Source organism: Astatotilapia calliptera, unplaced genomic scaffold (genome assembly GCF_900246225.1).
Source record: "Astatotilapia calliptera unplaced genomic scaffold, fAstCal1.2 U_scaffold_28, whole genome shotgun sequence".
Classification (NCBI taxonomy): domain Eukaryota; kingdom Metazoa; phylum Chordata; class Actinopteri; order Cichliformes; family Cichlidae; genus Astatotilapia; species Astatotilapia calliptera.
Genome location: NW_020535765.1, coordinates 149,569 through 165,804, shown reverse-complemented (window position 1 = coordinate 165,804; position 16,236 = coordinate 149,569). Strand labels below are relative to the sequence as shown.

The following is a 16,236-nucleotide window of genomic DNA, read 5'->3' as shown; positions in this document are numbered from 1 at the left end:
AATATTACTGCAGCATTAGCAGCAGTTTACATATGATGTCCTCTGCTGTGACCTGAACTGCCACATGTCCTCCGTGTGTTTTATTGTGCAGACAGTGATCCAGCTGAAGTCTACACAACAGTGAGAACTGAAGACATCAGTTATGGACCAATCATCATCAAAGACAGGAAGAAAACATCAAAGACTGAAGGTACAGCTGCTCTTCTTTGTCTATATCAAGATTCACTTTTACAGCCAGAAACTGAGGCTTCATGTTACAGTGGGTATGAAGATGAAAAGATTTTTGGGATAATAAAAAATGAGACCACAATAAATGATTTCAAAACTCTCCCAATCTTTGATGCAACCTATAACCTGTAAAATTTAAGTAAAAAACAAACAAAACTTTTACAGCAAAAAAAAGTTAATAATGTGAATATGATGAAAATGTACAATAAGCTGGTTGCATAAGTATGTCCACCCTTAAACTAAAGCTTTGTTTAAGCACCTTTTAATTTGATGAGACCATCCAGACCTAAATCCAAATCTGTGGCGTGACCTGAAGACAGCTGTGAACAAGAGATGCCCTCTCAATCTGACTGTGGGCAAATATTGCAGAGTCAAGATGTGCTGATAGACTCGTGCCCGAGAATACTGTGATTAAAACGTGCTTCAACAAAGTAACTGCGCAACCATCTTTTTCCATAACAGGTTTGTTTGTTTTTCAGTTGAATCGTAGAGGTCAAAGGTCACATTAAAGATATAAAGATATGAAGTTTTGAAATGGTTTATTGCAGTCTTATTTTTAACCTGCTAAGACCTATGTCATGCATTTTTAAATTCTCTTTGCTATTTAGGCTGTTTGAGACTTGAATAATGTAAAAATAAAGAATTAACAGTTTTGTTTTGTTTTGTTTTTTTACTTGATTTTTGTTTCTGAGAGAAATTTGGTTCACATATGACGCCATTCGTTTTAAATTTTAATAGAGTACAGTATACAGTATAATGTCCTCGTAATCAGGCCCTTGTAGAGTAAAATTTTGTATTTTGGCATAAATAACCCAAAATGTGATGTCCACATATGTGGACACCAGCTCCTAGGAGGTTAAAATAATAAATCAGGTATTTTAGCATGAGTGTTTACTTTTCATTTTCACTGCACATGCTAATATTAGCAGTTCATAATTAGCACCAGGCTGAAGCGACTATCAAGAGTGCTAAACATTGTTGTATTAGTTACTTTTTTTAAAAAAAGGTCAGGATAATTCACTTGTGAGAAACTTATGAACAAATACAGTAATATTCCACTAACTGCTGAACATAATTATTGTGATTTTATATATATATATATATATATATATATATATATATATATATATATATATATATATATATATATATATAATTTATTTATTTGCTAAAACAGCTCTGTGAGGGAAATGCTGCACTTTTTTCAGTCATAAATTGATGCATATTTGTCTTTGTGGCAGCTTTATGGAGTTTACAGTGTGTTCACATGTGATGAAAAAACACATGAGCAGTATTCTTTGTTATAATTAATAATTTTTTTTGCATGTAAAACCACAGCAGATACATCCTGTTGTTGACTGCAGTCAGTCTGACATGGGTGCGATTTCTCACCATTGTTCTGGTTTGGCTAATAATAGTGTTCATGTTGTGAGAACATGTTTGCGTTGTGCTCTGTGGTGAAGGGTGTCAAGCCTGTTCTAACTGAAGATGGCAGCTTTGTGGTCGTCCACATCTTTTACACAGAAACTCGCCCCAGTTCTTTGTATGCAGGCGCTGTTTCACAGCTGAGGTGTTAAGATCAGGAAAAAACTGTGAAAAGCTGCTGCAGTTTATAAAATGTATCACCAAATGTCTTTGCAATGCTGCATAAAAAAACTAATTAAATGTTTTTCCATTGCTGCCGGGCCATCTCAACGCATCATAACTTCTCCTTCATTTTATCTTCAAATTGGTCTTTCTTATCATCAAAATGAATCAGGAATTGAAGTTTGCGACAGATAAATAAAAAATGTCAGAGTCTATGAAAAAAATGAAGCTGTCCTGTAAAGTAAAATATCTACGCACACACTAATAAAAAAACATTTTTTCACATTGTAAATGATGATGCTAGAAATGTTCTAAAGGTTTGCTTTGTGATGAAATGATCCTGTGGTGCAAATACTGCTGCAGTTGTACCTGCAGTGTGTTTTATTGTGTTTTATTGTGTTTTATTTTGTTTTATTGTGCAGACAGTGATCCAGCTGCTGTCTACTCAGCAGTGAGAACTGAAGACGTCAGTTATGGACAAATAATCATCAGACCAAAGAAGACCAGAGGTACAGCTGCTGTTTAACTTTGACTTTGGATAGAAACAAGCTAGCTGCTCACACTGTTTACAGCCGTCATGCTAAACTAACATGATGTTTGCCTTATGCTAACTTAACTTAGCATAATCAAAGAAATACAAGACAAACTCAGAGTCAGGAAAAACTAGAGAGGCAAGAAAAATATTGAAAATTATTTTAAAAAAATTAAATAAAAATGATCATTAAAAAAGCTAATAGCATAATTAAAGGAGGCAGACTGCTCTCAATTCTGTTTCACAGACGCAGAAGTCCCAAACATTTGCCAAACATCTGCGAGAAAACATTTGCCTTACATACGTGGACAAAATTGTTTGTACCCTTCAGTCAATGAAAGAAAAACTCACAGTGGACACAGAAATAACTTTAATCTGACAAAAGCAAAATTCAAGCAAAATAGAAATTCTATAAATCTTAACCAATGAAAGTCAGACATTGCTTTTCAAACAATGCTTCAACTGAATTATTTAAAAAATAAATGCATGAAACAGCTTTGGACGTAACATTATAAAGATGAATTCTTCTTGTTTTTGTAAATCTAGAAATTATTTTAATCTGCAGTGATGTAAATGTAGAGACATTTTATCTGTTTTTTCTCATCAGAATTACCATAAAATATTCTCACAGTAAGACATCATTTACATCCAAGAGCAGCATAAAGATGAAACACATTTAAGAAAGTCAAAATAAATTCTCTACATGTTTATTTAGAAGCCATGCAAAAAATAACCTTCATACTATTGTCTTATTGTCTGTTTACAACCTAAGACACAGTCGGTAGGATCAATTACATGATCTCCTTTTCTCCCTGACTTCTTAAGAAGTGTGAGCAATATGGACGCTGTGTGATTTGTATCTGAGCTGGTTCCCAGTAAAGTCTGAACTGGGACTGTGTGTGATGCAGAGAGGTGGAGATTGGAGGTCTTGATCGAACTACAAAGTTTGTAATCATGTTTCCTGTTGTTTGAACTGTGTGTGTTTGTGTTCAGACTTTAAACCAGAGCCAGACATCGTCTACTCTTCACTGAAGTAGTCCACCAGTCCAACCACTGACGTCCAGCTGCTGGTCTCTAACTGGTCCCCCCAGCACCTCGGACCAGAGGACATCCACATGTTACAGATTTTTTGTCTTTTTATCACTGAATTAGACTCTGATGACTCAGAACTACTTACTGGAAATCTGTTCATTGACTTGATGTTTGTTGTCTTTTGTTCTCTGCCTGTGATCAGTCTTATATATATATAGCCATAAAGGGATGTCTTCTTTTCTCGGGTGGACTCTTCAAACACACTTACTGAACATTGTGGCTAAAAGTATAAAATGCTGGACTTTGGTCTTCCACATAAGTCCTGGACACACATATGCAGGTCAGACTTCAGTGTATCTGAAAGGAGGTAATCGAGGTGTTTAATGTTTAGTCAGTCTGCTCAGATCATAGCTGCAGATAGTTCAGGGTCACTGCTGGAAGGTAGAAATCTGTGTGGAGAACAGATTCTTTCACAATAAAACAGGAATTGCTCAAAAAGAGACAAGAAGCAAACCCAGGCAGGGAGGCACATAAATATTAAGACAAAGAGTCCAGATGAGCAAACAGTCACTGCTCAGTGTGACCAGGATAGTCTGAGCTCCGTCCTAAACCTGAACAGCTGTTCACAAGAATCCTGCTGATTACTGCTCAAAGCTGCTTTGACCTGAAAACTGGAATAAAAGATTCTGAGGATTTTAGAGATCCTTTGGGAACAACAGGAAGTGGGGGTTTATCTAGGCACAAACCCCACTGGAACACAAGCCCAAGCTGCACGACAAAACAAGACCAGACAGAGCTCTTTGTCTTTGTGGCTTGTGAGGGAAGCAAGCCCAGGCCTTCACCTGTCCTCAGCCAACTTCGACTGATTCCTTAGCTACAGCCCTTTTTATTGTCACATACATGAATATGCAATTGCAAATGCACATGACATTCTTAAGCAGGCATATCTGAACAACATCAGTGTCTGTATTCTATGTGTTTCCAGCTATACCATATACCACGTACGATCTTTCAATGAACTTAAACTCTGTGTATGAGGTATGCAGAAAAGTATAGAGGACCACAAGAGCCACGCGCATCGAAATAAAAAATTCTGTGCTTAATTAATGAATTGTAGAATAAGATCTGCATTTGTAAATTCATTTTTGAATTCCAATTTAATAAACTGATTTTTAAAATGCTTTTTAAGTCTTCATTTCAACAAACATTTTCAAATTCCACTTTAATAAACTGCATTTCAAAATCCATTTCCCTTTCCTGTTCGCTCAGGGATTAACATGTGGATTAGAAGTTGGATTAACAACTTTTTTAAAAAAAAAATCCTGCTGCTGTTCAAATTAGCCCACACACCCTTCTACACTTAAGCGCTGACCTAGTGGTGGTTGTCATTTATAAAGCAGCTGATGTGATGTAACACCAAGTTTCACCAAGAGATGGCAGCAGATTTTCATTAAACTTCACTGAGAGGTTCAATAGGAATAGGACTCGGTGCTTGTTCAGGGTATGTGATCCAGAGGGAAGTCCAGTCTGAGTCACATATTTATAAGTTTATCAGGAACCAAAACACACAGATCACAAACTACTGAGTAAGACAGGACAGGACACCTGACAGTCAAGGTTTGTTTCCTCTTTGTCCATGTGAAAGCATAACTTTATCATGTAATGCACAGGTGTCAAACTCCAGGCCTCGGGGGCCGGTGTCCTGCAGGTTTTAGATGTGTCCTTAATCCAACACAGCTGATTGAAATGGATAAATTACCTCCTCAACATGTCTTGAAGTTTTCCAGATGCCTGGTAAACATTTGATTCAGGTGTGTTGACCCAGGGTGAGATCTAAAAGCTGCAGGACACCGGCCCTTGAGGCCTGGAGTCCGGCACCCCTGAAACATATCCCTGATTATTTCCTGAAGCTCATTTTAACTTGTTCTATTCAATTTAAATTCACAAATTAAAAACTCTTCCGTCTCAAACACACACATCCTGCACTGAAGCACACACTGAATGATGCTCCTGCGGTTTTTAGTCTGTGCTTGAAGTTTAATGTTTCTTTTCTGCTCTGAAGAGAGCAGTGTGTCAGTTTGCCACAACCAAACTAGAACGAGTCAAAATTTCCACCTTTGAAAGCCACAGGACCACACGAGGAAAACATGTAAAACTAATGCCATACAATAACGACATGCCAATAAATTAATTAACTGATTGCTTTTTGCAGTCAGTTAATTACTGATTGTCAGTAAGTAGTTCTGGGTCATAAAGGTCTAATTCAGTGATCAAGAGACATAAAACATATTAAACTGTTGAACATGTGGATGTCATTTGGTCTGAGGTGCTGGAGGGACCAGTTAGAGACCAGCAGCTGGACGTCAGTGGTTGGACTGGTGGACTACTTCAGTGAAGAGTAGACGACGTCTGGCTCTGGTTTAAAGTCTGAACACAAACACACAGTTCAAACAACAGGAAACATGATTACAAGCTTTGTAGTTCAATAAACATTGTTTCCTCTCTGTTCCCAGTTTTGTTTCATTCATGTGTCACCATTTCTGGTTTCAGTTTGGGTTGCTCTTCATTTGGATTAATGGCTTCAGATTAGTTTTGGATTATACGCACATAAATTGATACTAAAATTATTAAAAAAAAACTCTGGCCATGTTTACTATGAACAGCCACCACTGGAATATGAGAGGGAATATGACATGAAACAAGGAAAATAAGGAAATAAGGAAAAGCAGAATGGGTCCACTTTACCAATGGGGCAAACATTTTTAGCTTTATCTTTGCAGACTGAAACCTGGCTGCTGTTTCCACTGTGCTTAATATTCCTTATTTGTTGTCACCTATTCTGACAAAAACTTACATTTATTAGAAAAAGACTTCTAAAATTGCTGGTACATAAAAGGTACTATATTTTATTCATAGAAAAACTTAATATCAGACTTTTGTCTAAATGCAAGCGTGGAGGCAATTCTATAATCAAACTTATATTCTGCTTTGGGGGGGGGGGGGGGGGGGGGAGTCATAGTTTGGTCCCGCCTTCACTGTTGTGATTGGTGTGGGGGTAGGGACAGGCCTAGGGCGTCGGGGGGTTCCCCGGAGGCATCTTCCTTGGGGGGCTCAACCCGGGGTAGCGGTCATGTCCGGTTAGGGGCTCTGTTGGCTCTCAGGTGACGGTTTCCTCATGGCTGTGTGCAGCGGGGATAGGCGTGAGGTTCTGGGGGTGCTCCGTCTCTGGGCTGGGGCCCTGGCCGGGCCTCGGGGGCTTGGGTCCTGGTTGATGTGTTGCCGGGGTTGTGGGCGAGCGGGTGCATGGGGGCCCATCCCTGGCGCAGGGTGCCGCCGGTGCGTCAAGCCACCTGGGGAGCTCTTCAACTGGTGGGGGAGATTGTCACATCTTGCAGGAGCTTTCCTCTCTGCTGGAGGGGGAGATATAGGAGAGGTGGAGGAAGATCTCAGCCTGGGCGTCTATTGTCTCATGTAGTCTGGAAGACGAGTGGATGGTGGGGTGGGTGCAGTTTTCTCTGTGGTGGGGTTGGGTGGACTGTCCCGGGGTCTGTGGGGCCGTGAGGCGCTGCTGCACTGGGCCCCGGTTTGGATGGGCCTGGGCCCCCTTTCCCTGGCGGGTCGCGGAGTATGGGGGTGCTTACTGGGGTCAGCGGGGGAGCTGGCCCCAGGGAGGGGTCACTTGCCCCTCCCTTTCTTTCCTCCCCATCTCCAGCTGCCTCCCTCTTCCCGCTCCACCACAACCACCCACACATGCAGGGCCTTGGAGTGGGGGTATGTCACCAGGGTGCAGAGGAGGCTACCCCCCCCCCCTCCCCGCTCTGTCCCCTTCTGGCTGCCTCTGCCTCAATTTTATCCCACAACTTAGACATTCACATTACTCACACTCTCATAACACATACATATAGGATCTTGGGGGTGGGCACGATACACGGAGTCCAAGTTACCATCAGGGTGTACACCTCACCCCTGGCGTCGTCGCCCACCTCTCAATTTTAAATACACGTAGACATTGAGGGCTAGCAGGAGGGACCATGCGCTTACCTGCTGCTCTCTGGCAGGTAGCTCCATGCCCTCCTGGGTTTTAATTGCACCTTAGAACACACATGCATCAACACTACAGTGAGCGGGTGGAGGGAGGTTTGGAGTCTTCTCTCACCCCCATTCTCTGCGACCTGCTGGAGTGGGGGGGCTAGGAGGAGTTGGCCGTCCGACTGCGGTCTGGGGTGTGGGGCCTCCCTGCTGCTGCGGAGTCGGGGCGGTCTGCCTCTCCCCACCGCAGGGAAAAGGGTAACACCACCTGGGTCTGGGTGCAGTTCCCCCCTCCAGGGACAAGAGTACCTAGACCCGGTTTGTAGAGTACGCTTGGGGAGTGTGATCGTATGTACAGCGTCTCTTTATGTCTGTCTCCACGTTGGTTGAGTGTGGAGTAAGTGCATATGAGAGCATGAGGGTGGGAATGGATGTTTGTATCTGTGTGTGCCTGTATGTCTGTGTCTATATGTCAGGTTGGGTATCAGACGCCACCTCTCTGGGGACATCTCAGGCCCTCCAAGGTTTGAGGCCTATCTCCCCCCACCACCACTTCCCCTGCCAGTGGCGGACTCCCTCAGACATCGGTGCGTTGGTGGTTCTTTGTGTCTGGGGATGGGCGTCCAGGTACACGCCGGCTCACTCCTTGGTGGCCGCTTATCGGGGCCTGGAGCCTGGGGCTCGCTCGGGCCACTTCAGAGGTGGGGTGCCCCCGGCCTCTCGGCCTGGGGCTCGGTCACTCAGCTGGCTGCCGGCGGAGCTCACAGGCGCGTCACTGCAACTCCCCCTGGCTTCTGCTCCGCGGCTGCTGGGTGAGCCCTCATCTGGAACTCTCCTCAGCTCTTTCTGGGACAGTGGCGCAGCTGCCCCTCTGTGGGTCTTCCTTGGTCTCTTGTGTTCTGGGGGCCTCTGGATGTCTGGAGTTTTGATCTCCTCCATACCTGCTTCATGCCCTGGAGGACGGGGCTGTGCCCCCCCCCCCCCCACACCCTCTAGCAGATCATTACATGAAGGAACCTTTTAAAAAAACAAAAAACAAGCGCGTCCATGCTCACAGGTGTACACACGGGTGATCACACCCACAAACTACACCCTTTTTGGCTCCTACCTCAAAGCACACTGTGTTCTGTTGATCTTATGTGCTGCACAATAATGTTTAATATTTAGTATTTACTGTCATATTCCCATATATCATTGTGATGTTGTTTATTGTATTACTCTTGTTCTCTTCTGCTTGTTTTCCTTTTTCTTTCTCAACAGGTGATCCAGGTGATCGATGTATGCATTTTTTTCCCTGCCCATTCTGTTGGTTTTTGTTTTTTGGCCCTTCTCCACCGTCCCTCTTCTCAGCTTGTCTTAATGTTGGTTTAAAATGGAGCACTGTAACAAAAAATAATTTCCCCCAGGGATCAATAAAGTATTCTGATTCTGATTTCTCTTTCCCTCTTTCTTTCTCCCCTTCTTTCCCCCAGTCAAGTCTGTCCCATATTCAGCAAGTGAAAATAAAATAAACAATAAAAGGTGAATCAAATGGACCATTATGGCAAGGCTGGGATGGTCAATTTGGTAAAGTAAATCCGTTGGGCATCTTTCTTTGCCTTTAGACAATAATTCTGATGGCAAAAGAGCCAAACGGGACAGGCAAAAAAAAAAAAAAAATTTTTTTTAATGCAGATTAGGGGAAATGCAAGGAATGGAAAATACCCAACAGCACGATGAGGGGTCACTTACCCTATATAAAGAGGAGGGTCGAGATGTCCTGGGATGCTGCTGCTTTTTTTCCCCTTGTCTGTCATTTTGCGTGTCTGAGCTGTTTGTGCTTAAAGGCTCTTCACCCTGGGGCTCGTTTCGCTTTTCTGCTATTATTTTGCTGTAAAATGTAAGATTTTGCTGTTCATGTGATTCTGTGTATTAAACTCTGTCCCAAGAATCATTCTCTTTTCTTTTTGAGTGATTTGATCTTAAATTGATCTGAAAAGCTGAACCTCCACATCACGGGCTTAGTAAGGTTATCATATCGGCTTGAAAATTTGAAGAGTCCTTTTCCATCAGGTGAAGAGCAGCTAAAAAGGGATGGTAGCCAAGAGGTGTAAGAACTCAGGTCAGCAGTTAAGAACATGTGATTTATTTACAGTAAAAAAGCCATGTCATTAAAATATAACAGCTGAAACCAGTCCAGGCTTATACACATGACTGCAACAGTCTCTAGAACAGGGGTCTCAAACTCCAGTCCTCAAGGTCGGTGTCCTGCAGCTTTTCCATGTGTTCCTGTTGCAACACACCTGAATACTAGTGATGGCCAAATGAAGCTTTCTGAGGCACTGAAGCTTGTATTGAAAAACGGTTCATTACTCGAAGCTTTTCAACACAGTCCTCTCTGGTGACATCTGGTGGTCAAAAATATGAAGTGCAGCTTGAATCCACAAAATAAAACCAACCGCTTCATTATGACTGCTCACTCTACTGAGTGGAATTCTGTCTGATATTGGGCCTCCGTTGTGTTGCTTTGAACGTGTATTTTTTGGTGGTTAAGAAAATGTGTTTTATTTGTTTAATAAATAGTTTTGACCAGTAAACTCTCCTTGTTTAAATCTGCACCATTGTGTGGTCTTTCTTTGCTTGTGACTTCTTGATGTTGGTAAATACAATAATTGAAAAATACCACGTTACACATATATACATATAATAATGTAAAACACATTATGGAGTACACTGAAAAAAGTGATATTGGCTCCTTTTAGATATAGCATATTTTATTTTGGTATATCTTTTTAATTCAAATGAGTAATTCCTGTCTACATATATAATTTGAGTAACTCCAGAATACATTCCCTGCGTTTTAATCCAATTAATTTTAGTTAATTAAATGTAGCTCAAAATGCTTAAGTATATTTTTCATAGCATCCTGCTGGGCCATTTTGTGCATGCATTAGGACAGGCCACCATTTTGCGCGCGGACTGAAAGCGGACGTTTTGTGTGCTGCAAGCGGGCTCAAGTTAATCACACAACTTCGTGTAAAGGTGGTCTAGCTTCGGTAAGTAAACCTTTTACGGTCGTTTTTGTTTTATTTTTTTTTACCTCAGTCAAAGCATGTTGACTCTTTAAGACGTGTGCACATGGAGAAAGAAGTCTAAGTAGTTGTACACCTCTGAACTTTGTCGTGATTTGACTTAAGCTAGCTATGTGCTCCATTAGCTACTACTCTATTAAAAGAGTAATTGTATTGATGCGTTAAAATGTCATATGTTTTTAGCTTAGTTCTGGTGGCACACTTTGTACTAACAAATTATGGAACGAGGCAATTTCTCTGTTGTAGTTAGCTGCAAAGTTCACTGTACAGACAGCCTGCAGTTTTAAATTGAGAAATCGTCCCTCCCGCCACAACATTGACATTAAGGAATAGTCGGGTGGGGGAGGGGGCTTCTGAATGCACCTCCACAGTCAGGGGTGCAGTAGGAAGTAGGATTGGCGTTGCACAACGTCTTTTGTGCAGAAACAAATAATGGTTGAAAACTGTGGAGGAGAAACTGGAAGCTGTGGAACCAGCTTCCATTGGATTCGGGAGACAGACACTATCTCTACTTTTAAGATTAGGCTTAAAACTTTCCTTTTTGCTAAAGCATATAGTTAGGGCCAGACCAGGTGACCCTGAATCCTCCCTTAGTTATGCTGCAATAGATGTAGGCTGCCGGGGATTCCCATGATGCACTGAGTTTTTCCTTTCCAGTCACCTTTCTCACTCACTATGTATTAATAGACCTCTCTGCATTGAATCATATCTGTTATTAACCTCTGTCTCTCTTCCACAGCATGTCTTTATCCTGTCTTCCTTCTCTCACCCCAACCAATCACAGCAGATGGCCGCCCCTCCCTGAGCCTGGTTCTGCCGGAGGTTTCTTCCTGTTAAAAGGGAGTTTTTCCTTCCCACTGTCGCCAAAGTGCTTGCTCATAGGGGGTCATATGATTGTTGGGTTTTTCTCTGTATCTATGAAGCGCCTTGAGGCGACTTTTGTTGTGATTTGGCGCTATATAAATAAAATTGAATTGAATTGAATTGAATAACTCAGTGGCTGCCAATAATGTGAGCTCAAAAAGCACTGAGAGTGATGTTTGTCAGGACTGAAATTAACTCAGATAAGAAGTTGCTTCAGCTGATAGAGCTGTTGAGTGCGAGACCTGTCAGCGGTCTGGTTTAGCATTTGAAGCCTCGCTACGTGCTTCCAAACCGCTGCATTTAATCTCAGAGAAAACTAACACAGAGAAGTAAAGCAAGTGTGTAAGTTCATCTCTGTATGTTTGCATAGTATTTCCATGTTGAGCTTAACAACCGATGTATGGAGCCACAGCTGGACTGGCTGTCAGAGTTTTGTATTGAGGGGGAAAGGAAGCGATTTGTTTCGTACTTCAGCTAGAATGAAAAAAGACACAAAGCTGGAGTTATTCGGGGTCTTCATGCTGAACAGCTAAAACTTCTTCCCTCATTCTCACCCCTCCCTCTCCTGTTGCTACTTCAATCATGAAACTGATCGATTATCAGGTGATCGGCTTTTCTGTCGCTAGTCCTGCCTCTCTTGTTTGTTAATCGCCCAGTTTGCGCTAGAAAGTGGAAAACGGCAGATAAACAACAGCAGCACTTTTAAGCTTGATCAGCTGTTGCTAGAATTTTTTTAATATTACTTTCTAGTATCCGCTTGTGTTTTCTGAAGGCACAGCCGTAATAGCTGCTGGTCATGATATCAGTTTGGATATGTGGTGAGAAGGAAACATGAAGGTGAAACCAGGAGATGTTTTTACTGAATCATCAGAGCTGAACAGGTAATGAAGAAACAGGTTTACCTTTTAGGTCACATGAATGAGTTGAAAGGAAGTTATGAACTGTTTCTGAAAGACAAATAACACCAGGATCCTTTTTTAGGTAGCTGACAGCTGGTAACTGTGCAGGGGCGGATCTAGCAAAGTGTTGTCAGGGGGCCAGGTAGGGCATTAACAGGGAGAGGGGGGCACAAATAAATAATTTTCTTTCTTATTCTCATTTAAAATGTCTAGCTTTGAATAAATAATTATCTAAATCTTACAAGCAAAGTGGTGATCTGGTTAAATGTATAGAAATCCATTATTGTATGTAGTAAATATTAAGTCTAATATATACCCTAGTAATAGTAGTACATATAGCACTTTTTCCTTTGGGAAGGTACGCTGTCTGCAACTGTATTGAAGAAAAATGTTGAATCTAATTATTGTAGGAAAATAATTGTTTCTGTGCATTAAAGTAGATTACGTCAATTAAGCATTATGAGGCAGACGGTGGTTTCCTAATATTTTTGCTGGAAGTTGGCAGCCCTATTAGTTTGTTTAATATTTCTATGTACTGTTTAGAATACCTGAATAAGGAGGATGGTGTAAGTTTTTTAGGTTGATCAGTATTGCTGAAGTATAAAATATTTTGGGTGCAGTGTATTTTTTGCATACAGGTATAACAGAATAGTTTTAATGTTTTTTAAAAATGAGTATGAACTTAAGATATTTAAAAAACACTTTTATTGATTAAAAAAAACACTATATCGGATTCACATCGGCATCGGCAGATAATCAAATTTATGATATCATATCGGACATAAAAAAAGTGGTATCGTGCCATCTGTAGTTTGCACAGAGGCACAAGTAAGATTTGTTTTGTTACAAGGGAGTATCAAGAAGTTGCTTGGAAATGGTAATTGTTTGTCTTTCTAAAGTCCTCATTTTAATTTTTTGTATTTGTGTTCCTTTTCTGGCAGATTTTCTTCCACTTGTGTGTTATTGTTTATTCAAGGAAACAGCGTTATTTTGGTAAGTACATGCAAATTCCTTACATATTTATCACGACAGTATTGCAGTGACAAGTTTATAATAATAATAATAATAATAATAATAATAATAATAATAATAATAATAATAATAATAATAATAATACATTTTATTTGAGGGCACCTTTCAGAAACCCAAGGACACCTTACAAAAAACACAATTAATAAAAGGAACAACAGTCATAAAATACATAAAATAAGTAAAAATCGCAAAACAGAGCATGACAACAAATAAAATCAGCATTAAAGCAAATTAGCCAGTTTAAACAGATGTGTTTTGAGCTGTGTCTTGAATGTAGAGAGGGAGTCAGTATTTCTTAGTGCAGGAGGAAGAGAGTTCCAGAGCCGAGGAGCAGAGCGACTAAAAGCTCTGTTCCCCATAGTAATGAGGTGTGAGGACGGAACAGTAAGATGAATGGCAGATGATGATCTGAGAGGGCGGGAAACAGTGGTGATATGGAGTAGGTCACACAAATATGAAGGAGCAGTTTTATGGATACATTTGTATGTAAGAAGTAAGATTTTAAAATTTATCCTGGCTTCTATGGGCAACCAGTGAAGCTGCTGAAGAACTGGGGTAATATGAGCACTTATCTATCTCATCTTAAGGGTTCTTGTGATTATTAATATTGATATTAATTAATATCAGTTATTACATATGATTAATATAGTTTAAGATAAGATGCCTCTATATTTTGTACAGTTTTTTTGTTTTTCTTTTTAAAAGACTAGGGCGTAGAACACTGATTCCATGTGTTGCCAACAATTCCCATGCTTTAGAGCAAATTATTTAAAATTGAACATGAAAGTTGCTGGCTGTAACATATTAGTTTTTGTTTTTTTCTTTTATTTGATTGTTCAATTGGCACTGTTATGGTATTGCTTTCTAACCTGATCAGATTGTAGGTGCACTCTAGATCAGTGTTTCCCAACCCTGTTCCTCAAAGACCTCTGTTCTGCATTTTTTTAGATGCCTCCTTGCATCACCACACTGATTTGAATTAATGTTTAGCCTAATTTCTTCATTAAGTTGTGCACAAGTCTGTCACTGACACAGTTAATATGTCAGGGTGCACTGAAGCAGAGAAACATCAAAAATATGCAGGATGGGCATCCTCAAGGAACAGAGTTGGGAAAAGAATGCTCTAGATAATACAGCCTACAAGCATACTTCTAAGATGCATCCAATCTTGTAGGTTAACCACGGCTAAAGTTTTCTTTGTGTAAAGTACTAAGTGTGTTTTTTGTTTTTGTTTCAAATTTTCTTTCTTTGTTTGTCCAGTTTATGTGGAAGTGTAAAGACTGCAGTGCTGAAGTTTCTAGACGATCAGAACTTCTTAAGCACTATAGACTGAAACATAGTCATTTTGGGCGTGGCCATCACATTAAGTGCCTATATCCTGAGTGTCCATGTCTTTTAAAGACTTGGAATTCACTTCTGACACACTTGTCAAGGAATCATAGCAATACCCCAGAGCACTCTGACAAATTTACAACTTTTTCCTGTCAGTTATGTTGTTGTAGTGAATTAGGAACAGAGCGTGAATATTTTGTGCACATTAGCCGTCATGTAAAAAACAATGAGACAGTAACATGTATGTTTAAAGGTTGTGACTACAAATCAAATATTTACAGTACCTTTAAGTCACACAAAAGTCGCAAGCACAGTTTACAAAAAAACAGTATGAAGCTATAGAATAAAATTAAATAAACTGCTTTTTACCCGTAAAACCTGTGTTGCAGTTCTGCACTCTCGTGCTCCCTAATAAAATTATTCAATGCAAAGTATTTTAACTTTTTTTTCTCCTAATGTCTTTAAAAATCAGATTGAAGAATGGCAGAGCAGCTGAAGCTGAGAGTCATCGTGGCAGATGATGATTTTAGGAGACTTGCCAAGAACTTTGACTGATCTTCAGAGCACAATTTGCCAAGCATTTGGAATTGAAAGAGACTTTCGTATTCAATTCATGGATCCTGACTTCAACAATGAGTTTATGAACATAACATCAATGCAAGACATTCAAGACCGAAGTACAATCAAACTTGTGTACATGGCAAATCTGGATACAAGTGCATCTTTGTCAAAGCAGTATCCCACATGCAGTGTTGACTACTCTGCAAGTCCAGAAAGTATTCAAAGAAACTCCAGTCTCTCATCGTCTTCATCCAACTCAGACAGCACCATAATTCTACCACAGTCAGACAGTGAGCTGAGATCATGTGCATGGCCTCGCGAGTTTACTATTCCTCGATTTTCATTCAATGTAGAGGTGCAACTTCAGCGTGGAAATGAGACCTTCAGAGAAAATGGAGCTCGGCTCAAGATTACTCCAGGTGTTAAATCTGACATCTTAGAGAAGCTAGCTGAGGCGATTTTTCAGTTTACTGCTTATCCTCAAAATTACCAAATAGATGAAGTTGCAGGGGCACTGATCAAAAAATTCCTTGTCTGCGAGAGCCATCTGCCACAGGTTACTATGGCTGGATGATTAGCCTGAAATATAAGATGGCTAATTACAGGACAAAGATGCGCAACATTGGCTGTCCTGAAGTGACTATAAATGCTTTGAAAAACAAATCCAGTGATGATTGCCTCCCAGCCAAAAATGTTAAGAAACCTAAAAAGGCTGAGGTCAATTTTTGTCCATTACACCCAGCTGGCGAAACGGATGAGAGTCTAGAAAACATCAGGGTTGAGCTTTTGACCGACGTCAGACGAAGAAACAGTGCCTCAGATGTAAGACAGAAGACGTCAAGAACATTTTCCTACCGTAGACAAGAGGTGGTGCAGGGAAGTCCAACTGCTGGGGAGTTTAAAGCTAGGTGGCCTGCACTTTTCCAGAGTAATGAGGTAAAGGCATGCTTTTTTTTGCTGAGTGTTCTTTTCAGTAATTCCTTATGTTATACATTAATTAATCTGGATTAAGACGATCCCAAATATAGGTATAAAGAGGCTAGCATTTATAGTGATTGACCTGTGTACC

At 40.6% G+C, this 16,236-nt stretch overlaps 1 protein-coding gene and 1 long non-coding RNA gene across 2 annotated transcripts in view; one reads left to right on the top strand and one right to left on the bottom strand.

The window, feature by feature from the left end:
• The window catches only part of LOC113017912 (CD226 antigen-like), a 133,461-nt gene that overhangs the window by 100,376 nt on the left and 16,849 nt on the right, over positions 1-16,236 (bottom strand). The window lies entirely within an intron of this gene.
• LOC113017915 (uncharacterized) lies at positions 99-3,504 on the top strand. Its single transcript, XR_003271625.1, has 3 exons — positions 99-190; positions 2,238-2,324; positions 3,341-3,504. It is a non-coding gene; the product is annotated as an uncharacterized LOC113017915 (long non-coding RNA).